We start from the raw sequence: 16816 nt of genomic DNA, 5'->3' as shown, positions 1-16816 counted from the left end.
GCATATTATTTTCCCTTCAATAAATGCATGCACATGAAGCATAAATGAATGTCTTCCTAGTGACAGGTTCACCATATAAAATACTTCTGCATTTGCTTTTTTAGCAGTTCGCCATTTTCTTAACTTTTAATAGAAAATATTTCTTGCAGAACTTATGAAATATAAGCACTTGTGCTGTTAGTTATGGTGCAGAGATTGTCTGTCAGGTTTGGAGGGCTGTGTGTTCCATTTCCTGCCCCACATCACCAGGGGGGAATTTTTAGACCCTGTGCTGTGAGGAGCAGATCTCACTCCAGGCCAGTCAGAGCCCCCAGATTTGTGCATCAAGAGGCCCTGACACAAAGATAAAAATGTGGTCTTTGGCCTTAATATGACTATAGGACACATAAGTTCTTTTTGGTCTTAGGATGTTTTTCCTTTGGCCCCAACATCCTGGAAATGGAGCTCAAGGTAACAGCAGTATCTGTGAATCCACAGCAAAAGCTGGAAAACTAAATATGTGAGGTAAAGGGCAAAAGTGGTACTTCAAATCTACCATAGATAATAACTGATTATGTTATTCGAGGGTAGAACTCTCATGCTTAGTTTTTATTGTTTATTATCTTTTAATAAGACATTGTGAAACAAGATAAGCATAAGTAGAATCACAGCTATCCGTGGTTAATATCCATGAAAAACACTGCACCTCCAGGTTTGAAAGTATCCCTTTTCACCACAATTGACAAACCTAGAACTCACCAACTCCAAAAAGCTGACATCTGTAATGAGCAATTACCTTCAGCCTCCTAAAACTGAGAACGTTTGCATTTAACAACTCTCACAAACACGTAATTTCCCATGTTAAAAGTTGAATGCAAGTTTTACAAAAACTTTAAAAATATAACTTTTATACTGATCTTCAATTTTTTTAGAACTTATTTTTTAAACTATTTTTGGACAGTTTTCTGTCCAAATGAAATGCTGCTATTGGATCTCATTTCTGAAAATATTCACAATTATTGCTCACAAGTCGCCACTTGTGACTATGTAAAGTTACACTTGCCAGTTGGAATATGACACCAACAAGCTGTGTGGTTTGCAGTTAACAAAACAAACATATATTTGTTCAACATGAAATTTCAGAAGATAATACAAATTCCACCATTGATCTTCTGTGTGTCATTATAAGAATTTCTTGTGGGAAATATAGGAAATACCCTAATTTAGAAGTGGCTTTCTTCAACATGTCATTAATTCAACCATGTCGTTGCTACAGGTTTAACCTTTAGCTCTACAATCAATAACCTCATGCTTCACTCCTGAAACTGATATTTTTATTCTAAGTGCAAAGTCTCCAGCAAACCTCCAGCCTGTGCTTTCACCCCTTCTCGCATGAAAATGAAAAACCAGATCTGTTAAAGCACATTAGAGCTGCAGTTATTACATTTCCAGTGAGGCTGTTATGAACCTGCGTGCACTCCGTGCTGCAAACAGGGAATTAGACAGTCTGGGGCGGGCTGTCAGCAAACTGCAGGCCTCTCATATCTGATATATTCCTGCATGTATCACTATCTCATTCACTGAAGTGAAATTTATGAAGTGCTCTCCAATTTTAAAGAATCTCAGTATCTGAATTTTAGAGAAACATATTGCAATTGGTAAAACTTTGGGGGTTTTTGAGAGATAAACGTAGCTATAATTGTGCTTCTGCCAAAGTGTCTGAACAGGAGACAGTGATAACATGGTCCTGAACAACATGAGACCTGTTGTCTCTTGTAAAACAATCACTCTGCATTTTGTGGACAGGCATGGATGAAAAGATTTAGAGTGCTATTACATCTGAGGGCATTGGCCGAGATTACTGATCAGTACTGCAGCTTAACCAATTTTACACGAGCTCATTACCTGCACAAAACTCTCCTCTGGGGGTGGGTATTTCCAAGCCTGGTCTCCACTCAAAGGTTAATTTGTTTGGAAAGCTGATGTGAAATATTGTTTAGTTATTCTTCAGAAACAAGGCTTTTGATGGGCTTCAGGAAACAAAGAATAAAAAATGGAAGTTTGCTTGCAATTTGAACATCATATCTGCATGCTAATGAAGTATTTGCTAATATTTTAGGAGTTTTTAATGAATCTTGCCCTTTGCTTAGGAGATTTCAATGATGTGTTCCAGCTTGTCATGGAAAACCCATGGGACAAAATGCAGGTGGTTAAAAAAACCTCTAAACCACAAATGCCTTGTCCAAATAAATTAAAAAATCAAATCAGTCTTTCAAAAATGTTTATTGAAGCCTAAGCAGTGCACACCAACACTCATTACTAAGGTTTTGCCCGAATTTGAAGCGGGTGTGTGTGGTTGGAGACAGCCCAGAATGCAGCCTGCAGTGCTTACAGCTGGCAGTACCACATTGATTTCCATTGCTTCACAGCAATCAATTGGGCTGCTCCCAGCCCTAAGTGCTGCTCTTCACTGGAGGCACTCACAGGCTCAGTCCCTGGGAGCCTCTTAGCCCTGTCTCAGCTGAATCCAGCACACTGTGTTCTGTAACATTTCTGTGCCATTTTCTCACAAAGCTTCATCCAGGTAAACAGCAGAAGCAGCAGCAATGTATAAAACTCAGAAACAGCAGCAATGTATAAAACCCACACTCATGCTGTACCATCCACCTGAAGGGATTGTCATTCCCCTGAAAGACTAATTATGTGATGTCAACTTCAAACCAATTCATAATCACAGGAATTATTTCGACTGAGCAACCATGACCACTGTTATTCCAGCATACCAGACTACATTAGGAAAATGAGTGCTGCTTTAGAATTCATTTGTCTGTGCTGATCACAGCCTGGAACAAGTTACATCACATCCTTTTTCATGCAAGTACTGACAAGAAGTTAAGACAGGATTTTCAAAACCTGAAAAGCATCTACCTTATGGACATGAAAATGAAACTGTAGCACACAGAAGGAACACATTTTTAGCCCGAACTGAAGGTTTCATGAGGGACAGATATTCTCAAGACTGCCTTATTGCCAGGTGCTGTCAAAGCTAAAGGTACTACTATTGGTACCTGCAACATCTACCATAAAGTCACCATGGACATGCCAGCTTGAGCTTACCCATACTCTTTGATACACTTTCAACAAACACATCCTGTGATCAAGAGGTCACAGGAAAGCTCAGGATAAAAGAAACCTCAGAAGGTTCCTGTGGCCAGCAGGTCAGGGGAAATGATTCTCCCTCTTCCTAGTCCTGGAGTGCACAAGACAATTTTCAACACAGCACTCTGGATAACAATTTTTTTGCAATAATACAATTCAGACTGCATAAGTGCAGCCCACACACTGTGAGAAGGCAGAACAAGAAAGCCACCTCTGTACAGAGGTACTCATGTAAAACACACATTCCATTAAATCTGTTGCCCTGTGGGCTCAAGCTGCTTCCAAGTGTATAAATCCTGAAGATGAAAACTCTCCATTGAGGTTTTCATTGCTCTTAGTGAAATCCAGCACCCCCAGGAGGGAGCCATGACAAAGTCTATACCTGAGTCAATGCCTTGGAGAAAGGAACGTGCCTCCCTTGCTTCATTTGGTTCTGGATTGAAGGTGCTTGGCAGGGTTTCCCATGTGACCTGGAACACCAGCGTGGCACAGGACACATTCTGTGTGCTCTAGCTGTGGTTACTAGGTCAGGTTTGGGAACAAACACCAGCTCTGGCTAGTTTGGAGCTCTCTGCACCTCTCCATGTTATAATGCTACATATATTATACTCTGAAACTCTTATATGAGCTCCAAACTAGCCAGTGGAAATCAGAAGACTGAATCCTAACAGATTCTTCATACAAAATGGCAGACCACACCAGCCAGAGCTAGTTATCTGGTTTAGGTAACACTGAACAAACTGGTGAAAAAACTGACTGTGGCTATAGCAAACAAGACAAACTTCAGGTCAAAAACTATTTTCATTGATGTCCCTGCCAATGTAATAAACAATTACTCCTCTGTAATTATAATAAAAGGACAGAGGAAAAGCTCTTCTGCGATTAGTTGAGCTGACCCCACTTTAGGAAGTGTGCCTTAATTTCCCATCTTTTATCAGTAGCTAAATGCAATTTTAATGCAGGTCATTTAATCTTATCCCAACCTTTAACTGCTTTGTTTTTGACTGTTCAGACTCAAGATTTCCCCCTCATTCAGGATCTTACAAATTGTTTTACATAATGCAATTACTCAAGGACTGCTAAAGCATAAAATTGTAATATGCATTTGAGAGTTCTAGAATGAAGTAATACACAACTTATAGCTAGAGAATGGGAAAATGTATTCCTCTTTTCCCTTACTTAAACCTAAGCATCAGACACTTCATTGTGGGGAACTTAACATTCTGCTACACATAGATCAATGAATAGACACAGGGTCTAGCAGATGAATCAAAATAAGAACCTTCCTCATGACTCAGTCAGAAAGAGCTGTGATAAACTTGCCTAGTGTGGGTCATTTATTGTAATTTTTACATCCACACAGTGTCAGGATAGATTGAGAGCTCTGGTTTAGTCAAGGGAAGAAGGAAAAAATAAATGAGAGAACTGTGCAGATGAAATGTAGTGGCACAGAACCCGGGCAGAGATGGCAAACACGCGGAACAATATATTCAAAGAAACTGCCAGAGTTATGCTGCTAAACAAGTTCCAATGGATATAAGCAAAATGTTTTACTGTGTGACTTTTATGTCGTACTTCTTTCATTTATAGTCAAAATAAGCTCACTGCTATTCCTAGCCTGCAGACAAGAGTAAATCAAGCTGTCTCCCAGATTTAAATCAGCAACTTGCACATCACAGTAGCATTTGCATCATTTCCACCATTCCAAATTAAAGCAGCCATTCTGTGCTCTTTTATGATTTCTCATTCAAATCATACCTGGTTAAGCAAGAGCTATTTATAGCTTACATTTGCCCATAAATAATATTTTTAACAGGAAAAAAAACCCACATTTCATGGAAGCCCATCAAACATCTATCTAATCTAGTGGTTTTAATGCAAAATAACTCTCCTTCATTAATAAAAGTGAAAGGAAAAGCAGGAATAGCAGACTATATTTGTATACATATGGATGGAAAAATATTTATATTAAAATGGAATGACATGTATTTGCACTACATTTGCATATATGTGTAGACACATATACTATTTAGGTATGTTTATACCAAAAACCAGATAATGGTGACACAATAAAAAATACATATTGCAAAAAATACACCATGGTTGAAGATAAAAGTACCTCCTGGTTTCTATATTGTCTAGTTTAAATATTGTCCTTTTGTGGAAGAAAGCAGTTTCTCTCCAGTCTTGCCATATGCAAAATTTAAAAAACATTTTTCTCTAGCTAGCCACTGTGATGGCTAAAAGGTTGCTGCCTGGTTATTTACTACAAAAGGCTCATTATTTTCAGTGAGAATATTAAATATGATTGTCTTAAAAATTCAGCTATCAAATCTGTCAGGAAAAGTAGAGCAGAAAGAGCAAACAGGCTTCTGTGCAGAGGTTTGTGTCCAAGCAATGACTCTTCTGCACCCAGTTCCATGGTCATGATTGACAGACAGCACACTCTGCCTGTTTCCTACATCCCTATTACAAAGATTTTCACCTTTTTTTAAAGCTACCCTAAGAACTGATATTATTCACTACCCAGGCTGACTTTCTGACTAATTCCCTTTCAAAACTAGACCGGTCCATTCTAATTAAAAAATTATTTCTGCTTGCATCCAGCAGGGAAAACCTTTATAATTTTTCAAAATATTATTACGTTTTCATGGAGTACAACTATATAGAGATGTTGTGGAAATAGGTAAAAACTGTCTAAAGCACAATCTTGAATAATCCACCTCAGAGAATCCTGCTTGGAGCAGGGAGTTGGACTGCACTGCCTCCTGTGGTCCCTTCCAACCTTATCCATTCTGTGATACTATAGGCCACCTACATTAGAAATATTTTCTTGTTGTGATGAAGTTTCATCATTTTCTTACTGTTTTCAGTGCAATTAACATTCACAAAACAGCCATTAAAAAAATTAATAGTATTACCAAAGCAAAGTTGGACAAAAATATTACCACCTGCTCTACAGTAATTAAATTTTGGATTATACCTAGTGATATATACAAAATCTTCACAGAACATACAAAAACACTAGCAGGAAAATTAGGATCAACGGACTTCAAATGGACATCAAACAGACAAAAATCTAAATCGGCTCCATAAGGCAGAGGTTTGAATAAATTATAGTTAGATGCAACGCGTAGCTTTTTTTCAAAATGCAGAGAAACATTGCTGCATGCTCCTTGTAACAGGCTAACCAGATGGTCACTTGATAGATGCCTTTACTAGAGGAACCACACTGTTCCTTTCATATGATGAAAAGAGAATGTGGGTTTCTTTTGGATTCCAATCAATTTTAATTCATTTTTACCAGACAATACATGCTACTAATGATTACTCAATTAACCTCAGAGCTCCACAGTAACCAGTGAATCTCTAAGAAAATTAATGCTATAAATGCATTCTGAACCAAATAACACAGATCAAACTGCATTCAAATAAAATGAAATTAATAGCAGAAATTCCCAAAGCTTTATATCTTCCCAGCTTCTTTTAACAATAATTAGCAAAGAAACTGGAAGCACAAAGAGTATTTCCTGCTGGTGTCTCCTTAGCAACAAACAATTTAAACATTTAAAGAACTGTAACTTTTCCCAGTGTGTAAGGATGCACATAACGAAGATTTAAGATGTTTCTACCTTTATGTAAGCTGCGAACCTAAAGGAAGCAAAAACCAATGACATTAGCAAACTGTCTGCTGGGAAGATTGACAGTAGGTGTAGAACACAACAGACTACAAGAGAAAGTGACCTCAGGAGAAGGCTGCAGTGACAGATATCCAGTGTCAATAACAAATTAGATAAACAGCAGAGATAGCCTGACAGAACTGAAGCCTCTCCAATCAGGGCACATGGTCCTGTGAGCTGGTTGTTAGAGTAGAAAGCACTAACAACAGAAACTTTCTGGTTTTCCATTGCTTAGCAAAATGTGCTAAGGGACAGTGGGAAAAATCATCAAGTAGCACAGAATACATCATAAAGAACATACATTTTGGGTCAATGTATGGGTTTCTTCCATCCACTAACATATGGCAGCTTCTGAAAAGTTTACCCATCAGGGTATCATGCACTATGTGAGTTCTATGGTAAACTTTTCAATTGATAATTATATGGCAAAACAGTTGCTTAACCAACATTACTTCCCCCATCCTTACTCTCTAAAACTTCCTCTAGTGGTGAGAGTCACAAGGCAAAGGATGCTAAACTCCAAATTATCTGTAGAGAATTTCACACTAGAGCAGCAAGTGCAAAGCAGCCAAAGGTATGGCCAACACATTTACCAGCTGGAGTACAGAACATGTTCTGGCCTGTAACTTCTGCATTATGTGAGTCAGTGCAAAATTTACACATCTGTCCTAATGGCACAATTCAAATCAATATGACTAAACCAGTAAAAATCAGTAATAAAAAAAATCCTATTTGAGTGTTTAAAAGCAATTTACTGGGCATGATATAAAGGATTTATTTCCATGTAGAATGCAGCTGAGATCACGTGAAAGCAAGTGAGAACAGACACAGTCACAGGAAATTTAAAAAGTATTTCAAGGAGCTCAACTCAGGTGAGAGAACTGAGGAAGTCAACAAATTTGCTTGCAGAGTACAGGACTTAGGAAAAATCTCCATGGACTTGAAAGGAGGGCTGTGATTTATTCATTATATGAGCAAGGGACTACAGATTCTGTTGGTATTAGAGCCTGGAGATGTACGAGGTACGAGTTCACACTCAGGCTGAAATCAGAGACAGGAATGTGTTCTCAAAGATGATAGTATTTCCCAAAACATCTTCAAATACAGTGCTTATGAAGAGATCATAGAGACCCACAGGTGAGAAGACACACATGTACCTTACAAAGTTTGTTCCCCTACTTATTCCTATCACCATTAGAACTTTGGAACTTAACCAGATTCACAAAAACAACTTAGCTATTTTCCCAAATGATGAGAGCTTAAATTTCACCCTTCATCAAATATTTCTTGATTAAGATATGAATCTTGATCACCACTCCTTAAAGAGCATGCTCTTTTTCCTCATCCTCTTCCCCAATTTTCATGTGACAACTTTCCAGAATGTATCTTTAATCAGCTTCATAGCACTACTTCAGTAAGTGCATCATTCAAATACATTTCATAAAAAGACAGCACACATTAAAATGTTCTTACATCACAAGGAGTTTTCACAATGACATTCTTCAGAGCAATATTGTCTAGAGGCTTAGGAAAATTAAACAGTACACAGAAAATTACTCACCTTTTGAAGACTTCCAGACAGAGCAGACACCTCTGCAATTTCTTCCTTCTGTTTCAGTAGTTATCAGATATCCATTTACCTTGAAAAAAAAGTACTCTTTTAAAAACCCACATAACTAGCAATAAACTTAAAAGCCTTTTCAAGCTTTACAATAAGTTTCTGAGTTACAGAGCAGCATTCAATAAAAACAAGTATAGCTTCCCTTATTTGCAAACATTGGTAAAATTCTCTATTTAAGCTCCTCCAGTATTACTGCAATGATTGTATCTAGAGCTCAAAAAAGCTATAAAATGTTCACATTTTCTTCAGTTCTGAAATCAATATCAATCACCTGTTGGCTGTCCCGTGCCATGTGACTGACTAGTACCATCCATAATGAAAATGAATTGCACAACCACTGATAATTGTGGTTGTACAATTGGACAGGTTACTGTCACAGCACATGTCACAGTTGAGATGGCCACAGTACACAGAGAGTTATCACACCATTTCAGAAAGCTTCAGCCCACACAGAGTAACACCCTGTCACTTCAGAAGGCTGCAAGCATCCACCCTTCTTGTTCTCCAGCCCAGCCTTTTATCCCCTCCTGTTGATGCCCTGCCCCTGTGTGCCCTCTGTTCCCTTTGGTGGCTGCTCAGTGCCCCTGGGCACTCCATGGCTCATTGCTGTCAGTGCTGCTCACCTGCTGCCACAGCTGCACCCACTGGGGATGGGGCTGGGCCAGCCCCACTCACAATCACCACACACTGTGTGCCTACAGTAACCCATGTCCTGCTCCAGGAGGGTGCAGCTCATGTTAGCCTCTCCTCCCTCAATCCTTTCCATTAGAGGACTGTAGCAGTGAAGCAGGAATATCATGGAATGACAGAATCATGTGGGTTGGAAGGGACCTTATAGCTCATCTCATTCCACCCCCCTTCTACTCTCCCATCTTGCTCAGAGCCCCATCCAGGCTGGCTTGAACACTCCCAGGGCTGGAACATCCACAGCTTCTCTGGACAATCTGTCCCACTGCCTCACAGCCCAGTAAATATCCCTCTCTAAGCAGCTTTTAAACATTTCAGACTGGCACTATCTCACTGGAACACAGAGTGGCAGATTCTGGGCTCTGAAAAAAAATCTCTATTTTCCTGCACTACTTCATGAATTTTCTAATTTGTTAGCAATTATGAAGACAAAGGATATTTTTAAAGTGTCACTTGACTATAGGAAATCACAGCAACAGCTGGGAGGAGTGATAAGTGGAAGGAATTCAAGAGGACATTTTTTCCCTTACCATTTTCTCTGTACTAAGCTCCTACCTACTACTCCACAGTGCTTGCATTTGAAGATTGCTTGTTAAAGAAGATGAATCTTTTTTTAAAACTATAGAGTTTAACCTCTTTACAGCAAAACGACCTACAGGTTTTGTGCTAACACATTTAAATTCTAATCTATCTTTAAAATTTTAGGTAAAAAGTAATGAAGACTGTTTTTACCCTTTCCATATGCAAAGCTATGAGACTCAGCATGTGTCCCATTCTACTTCAAAGGTGATTTTGAAGTTGTTACCATGCAAAATTATCACTCTATTCCTTAACCCTATGCCATAGAAATACACATTTGAGACTAACTTTGAATTTCTAGCTTGATTAAAAACCTTATTTCAGGATCAGAATCCCAGCCATGAGTATCCACACTACACCTGTCGAGCAAGTGAGAAAGGGAGCCTGTGCCATAATTCAACCCCCTCCAGCCTAGACAGCTGAACACCATAAAGGTACTTTCATAATTAAAAAACCTCCCTGAAGCCTGCTCTGAATTACAGAGGGAATGCAGAGGAGCTGTTGTGTGATAGAGTTTCCATGCTTTATCCAATTCTGCGGGGTTACACAGACAGACTAAGGTGCTGAACTGGACACAGAGGCTCTGCCCACTGACACCAAGCTGTGCTCCAGCTCTGCAATAGCCATGCTTATGCTTTGGGGACAGTGAGCAGTACCCTACACCTGCAACCTTGGGGTGCACCTAAAAGATTTGACTGAAACCATGCTGCACAGCACACCCAATGCAGTCCTTTTGCATCACTTATATCAGAGAGAGAGATCAGCTGGAAAAAACCTCTCTCCAAAGTCCCTAAGCTGAGCACCAGCTCCACTGGAACACATCTGCACTGCTGAGGTGAAACCCCCTGCCTTTTGTAGCCCCCCAGAGCCAGGGTAATCAGAACAAAACAGCTGCCTCTGTAGGGCATGAATTAAACAGAGCTGACCTGTGTTACCAAATGGGAGCAGAGAGGATTAATTCATTTCTTTAGTCAGCGTTGGAAGCACTTACTGCAAACTACCATTTTTAGTCAGTTCATCCTACTGTATTATTTCCCAGTGTTGTCTTAAAAGGTTTGACACAGCAGTTCCTTGCATGACCCAAAGGAATGCAATGAGACCTGACTTCACTGAAAATAGAAGGCAAGAGTCCTTGTTCTTCTGTGAGAGTCCCTAAGGAGAAAAGTGAAGAAATCTGCTCTATACATTATTTGCTAATCTAGAGCTCAAAATGGACATTTTCTGATTAGATGCAGATAAGCTGCTGGTTTGCAGTTCAACAATGGCACTGCTGGGAGGTAACATCATAAATTTATCAATGCAGCAACTTCTTGAAGAATAGCACTTTTCCAGAACTTTGTGGTTTTTGAAACATACCGGGAGATTTAAAAAAAATATATTGTGAAGGTAGGGAATTAATTTTTGTAGGAGCTGTTGCTGGCATTGCAATCCCATTACTGGTAATGGGAAATGGATCTGTGCAGGTATATTCACAGCTGCAACACATGCAGGCTTAAATATCTCATGAGAAAAATAATAAAGAATTTTAGTATGACAGCATTCCTTGTGATCTGCTGGTGCACACAGGTGGAAGTGGTTCCTCTAAAACACTATCACCAATTCAGAGGGGACAGGGAAGGGTTTGACTAAGTGGGCAACAAGGAGAGCAAGGCAACCCAGAGAACAATAGTGCCATTTAGAAGGGACCTGAATGTTTTGAGTGAGTTAAAAAATTCTAGGCTAAGACAATCTGAAATTAAATATTCCTTTATCAGTTTGACAATGAAGAAAATGAATCTTGAAAACAACAAAACAATGGGTTTTTTAAATTTTTGCCAAATTTTGTTCAATCTGCCACTCTGAGCGTGTCTTTTGGCTCTAGGTCTCCTGCATACATATGCTGGGGGACCCAGATTTTGTCTGTCAACAAATGTGAAATAAAGTTTTCTTGTGGTTCTTCATAACGCTTGATAGTTTTAGCTCAAGGTAAGCTTTGACTTCAGTGACTCCATCTCTGTCCACTCAGGGATCATGTCCAAGCTCTTCCAAGAAGCCTGTCACTGCTTCCTCCTCCTGTGTCCCTTTTTTCACATTTGAGCTGATTCAGAAATGCCATGTTTGTTCATCAGCCTCCTGCACATTGTAATGGATCATTGCTGCCCTCCAAGGAAACTGTTCTTGATTAGTCAGCTCTCCTGGACCCCCTCAAGTCCTTCAGTCCTAAGACCCTGCTACGATCCCCAGATAAGACCAGAAGTTTCCCTCCTGAAAACCAGCTTTATAATTCAGTTGTGTGTCTTGCAGTGCCATTGCCTGACTAACATCCTGTCACAGATCAGTTTCTTAAAAGTGCATTTGTACTAAAGAGACCTGGCTAATGTGAGCTGTTAGATTGCAGAGAGAAAGAAATATGGAAGGAAAAAACCTATTCCTTTTCCATTTGCCTTTTCCACTCTAAGAAGCTCAGATGTAATTCAATCTAAAAGTGTCATATATATGGCTTTTAAATGTCTCATATTTCTTCCCAGTACTACAAAACCTTGCAAAGCAATAGAAAAGGCTTAGGAAAAAAATGTATTCAAAATCAATTCAAGTCCTGGACGCTACAGAAGAGTTAAATTTTCTCAACAAGTCTGCTAAAGCAAGGTGTCTATCAGTGAGTAAACAGCAATTCTGCTTTGTATCACTAAAGAGATTCCTTGCTGAAGATCAGGTTTCTTATGGAAGCTGCTGGGTTTTGTTTAACATCTTAATGCAAGGGTTTAATAATATCAGGGCTTGGTATTATAACTATCACACTAATAATTAAAACCCCTAAATTACTCGTGCAGGGGGGAAAAAGGAAGTTTTTGACCAGATTTAATTATCCATAGCTGAAAAGAGTGTGATGGTCGTTTCAGAGTAACACCAGCTCTAGTTTTATGATAAGACCCCATAAAATATGAATTGACATGTGCAGGGAAGGGAGATCAGAGTGCATTGCAAATGCCACCCAAGAGGAACTATATCTTAAAATTTTATTTCTATCTAAGTTAAAAAAAACCAAAGTCATCCTGGGATTAGAGAAGGCTACAAGGCAAACAAAATCTTATTATGCAGTTACTCAGAAATAGGATGGTGATTGCAATCAAACCACTCATTGCCCCTATTTTTTTTCTACACGTAGAAACCTATGGTGTTTGTCTACTTCATGCATCACTTTAAAAAATCCAAACATATGAACACTTACTATTTATTTCTCTAAAGCCTTTCAAGGAAAGATTAGGATTAAGATTAGATATCATTGAGATTTACACATTTATGGATAAAAAAAAGGCATATCTTTCAAAACTGTTTAATTGATCTAGAAGTGAAAACCTAAATTTAAAATAGTAGAAAAAAGGTGAACCAGGGAGCCTGCAGGGCTCAGAGTCAGAGCAGCACACTGGGTCACAGCTGGTTACTTTGCTTTTTGAAACAGGAGAGTGACTGCTACTCCTGTTCCCTCAGAGCTGTGCTGCCCGTGCTTGACTCAAGGGCTGCTCCTCCCTGGGTTTGGAATGGAGGCACTGGAGGTTGAAACCCCCTCATCACCTCTGGGACCCCACAGGACATACCCAGAGAATTTAGGAGAAGTCTAATGGCACAAATATCAACAACACAGAGTACATCTTTAAATATAAAAGTGCGCATGCACAGCCAAAGAAAGGTGAACATTGTGGAGAGAGACAGGGGAAGGTTGGTCCCATTTTCACACTACAGTCTGAAATACAAGTCAGGAATAAACAGCTTGCACCACTTCCTGAATAGGATTCAACAAACCACACATGGAATTTTTTTCCTGAAACACCTAAACTGCTGAGTGCTGCATTGTGGTCCAGAAAATGCTGGTGATTCCTGAGGCTGTGGTAAGAGGCTTTGTGACTTACCTTTGCAATGGATTTGCTATTACTCAAATGTGATCCATCCCGAAAAGCTGGTAAATATTGTCCCAAGTGTGAATTGGTTACACACAGATGGGGTAAGAGATTAACTATAGCAGTGTTAAACTTAGCTGTTAGGAAAATGCAACTGTAGCTTTTTTACTCTCTCTCCTTAAAGTGCATTAAGCATTTTCAGCTTCTAAATTTCCAGACTTCAACAAAGAAATATTTCCCCCCTTCAGCTACTAAATTTCATTAATGTTACTTCACAATGGTGCTTTTAGATTAAGCTTATCAAGCACACCTTAAGTAATTATTCCAGATACATTTTAGCTCACATGTAGCCCTAAGAGGTAAATATGGAAGATTAATACTTGCTGGAGCAATCTTTTTCTAGTAAAAAACCCAAACCCTACAGTGCTTTTAATTGAAAGCATCTCAGCACTGATGTGCTTAAGGAGATGAGAGAATGCCACAGGCTTCCCCATTCACAGAACTCTCCTGTACATGAATGGAAACGCTGGGATCAGGAAGCATTTTTACTGGCCTAAGAGAAAATCAAGTTATATTAGAAACAGGGTCCCTAGGATACAAAAACAGCACAAAGAGGGATTTTACACTTACTGACACCACGTTCGGATTTTGGAGAGAAGGCTAAAAAGGTCAATGGATCATGAAATGTAATTATAACAAACTATTGGGCCCTGAATTTTTTTTCAGTCTGAAGTAGCTTGTGCTAGTAAAGAAATGCTTTTAAATGTCCTGGGATATTTTCCTTCTCATATCTGCGATTTAGCACAGGAAATAAGTAACCTCTTGCAGAGTAGGCAGCCACAAGACTGAGTATATTTAACACTCAAGCATTTTACAGACTGCTTTCTCATCTTCTGATCTCCAGAAAGTCTCTTTTCTCATCCAGTAAGAGACGTGTGACAACACCTAAAAATAAGATACCTTAGACAAGACTACTTGGGGAACAAAGTAAGAGCAACCTCACTTTCATTATGTTCATTTACTCAGTTCGTATTACCACAGTTATAATATGCACTTATTTTAACCCAAGTTATCTAATTGGCTACTAATATCATCTAATACAAAGTAGTTTCTTGAAAGATATGAAGCCTAAATTAGCTGGGCATAAATCAAGAACTAGGTGTTTTCCTACTACACATTACCAAGTCACATTTTTTCTGATGAGGACCTACTATCAAAGGGAGGATGGATGGAGAAAAACCTACTTCTAGCAAACGTCTAATTTTATATTCCTCACAAAAAACATATATTTAAATTAGCCTATTTCTATTCCATCTCTTTCAGGCTCCACACAGGCCATAATCCATCTTGTGGGTGGCTGGGTGAGAAAGAAATATTTATGCCTTCCTGTTGCAATAATTAATAGCATAAATGTTTAAAAAGAGATTTTCCCATTTCATAGCACACAGCAATTGCATGCTGGAACCAAACAATACTTTCACTGGTATCTGGGTGTGAGGGGAAAGCAGAGGCTGACTTTGTGAGCTACCATTGCAGGTGGAGCTTTAGCTTGGCCCTCATTCCCTGAGGACACACCTCCACTGTTCTGGAGGGCTCATCCTTGCCACAACACATATTTGTTCCATTCTTAAACAAATAATCCACCCTTTAAAAATAACAACCCTGTGAGGGTTCCAGCTATCAACCAGAAACAAGTTTCGTGTTGTTACCTGGACAACAAATCACGTAAGACTCTGCCTTTCTTCCTATGCAGACACTTTAGAAATATACAGCCTTGAAGTTTTTCAATTCATTCTATCTGACCAGAAGGAGGGAGGTGTCCTTAGGGGACAAATAAAAGCTGTGTATTACTCAGCCACAGGGCCAGGGCCATCAGGGCAGTGTCCTGGGCTGCCCCAGGGCAGGGGGCGCTCCTGGTGGGGCAGGACATCCCCAGGAGCAGCAGCAGCTCTGGCACAGCTCAGAGCCAGCAGCAGGAGCAGGGGGAACAGGCAGCACTTGGGAAGAGGAGGAGCCCTCACACCTGAGTTTAATTGGAGCTGCACTCTGGGGCAGCACCTGGGGGCCATCAGTGCTGAGCCCTCCCTGTGGCCAAGACAGCTCAAAGTGTCAGACAAGGGGGTTGCATTTACCCTACTGCAGAATACCAATAAACTTATAAAAATCCTAATTGGAAATAAAATAAAGCAAAGAATTATTGAACGATGGAAGAGCCACTGAATGACAGTTATCTGTTCTCCATCAAGAGAGGTGAAACTTGTTAATTTGCCTTATTTTAATCAGGATCAAGTACATCTGACAAACTGTTTCAAATCATTTCTACTCAGGGGGTTGATGACAGTCTCCAAGATACATCTGTTCTGCAGTAAGCTTCCAAAAAAATTAAAATAGATCCTCCTTCATTTTCTTAAAAGAATGAGTTCCTCTATCAAGACAGAGATAAAAATACAGATATATGCAAAAATTACCCTATCATTTCCTTGTTTTATCCTCAATGTGTCCAAGGGTAATACTCTGCATGGACAATCACCCTGCAAAGAGCAGATTATGCCTGGCCCTCTCCATGTGTTCAGATGCAGTATGTAAAATCAAAGATGTGTAAATAGCATCAGGAATATCATCACGATCCCAAAATACAAAATTCCAGATCCTTTCCAAACTACACAGATGTAAACCTTGCAACTTCCTGTGGATCATCCTGAGCAGCCTGATAGACACAACCTTCTGCTTTTATTGAAACATCTTCTCTTACTTATTATCACCTCCCTTGATCTTCATTCTTTCTGTCTGTTCTGAAGTCTCAGCCTAACTTGACTAAATTCACAATCATTTTCTCTTACCCTTTTGTCACTTCTCCTATTTTCTGGTGTAATTCAACATATGCCTAACTTCAATGCATGAAAATTTCTGCACATTTCCTCAGAGTCCTGGCTTCTGAAACAGGCTGAAATGAGAGGCAGGAGGCTCTGTGCCTCAGCTGATGTGTGTGAAGCTGAGAAGGGCTGCTGTTATAACTCACATGGAATTAAGGAAACAAACCATGGAATATTTCCTGCAAAGGATTTCCTGGTGTTTAATATATTTATGATCAGGATTAGAACCCAGGAGACCTGGCCTTTCTTGGGTTGTGAGGCTACCTGCCTCAAAACAGGATTTCTTTGAGTACGCCCTCCAGTCTCTCACTTTTCTGGCACCAAATCTTTTGCTCTGAATTTACAAAAGTGATTACTATGGGA

Source organism: Melospiza melodia, chromosome 11 (assembly GCF_035770615.1).
Source record: "Melospiza melodia melodia isolate bMelMel2 chromosome 11, bMelMel2.pri, whole genome shotgun sequence".
Classification (NCBI taxonomy): Eukaryota; Metazoa; Chordata; class Aves; order Passeriformes; family Passerellidae; genus Melospiza; species Melospiza melodia.
The sequence above is the reverse complement of the archived record's forward strand: the minus strand, read 5'-3'. Positions refer to the sequence as shown.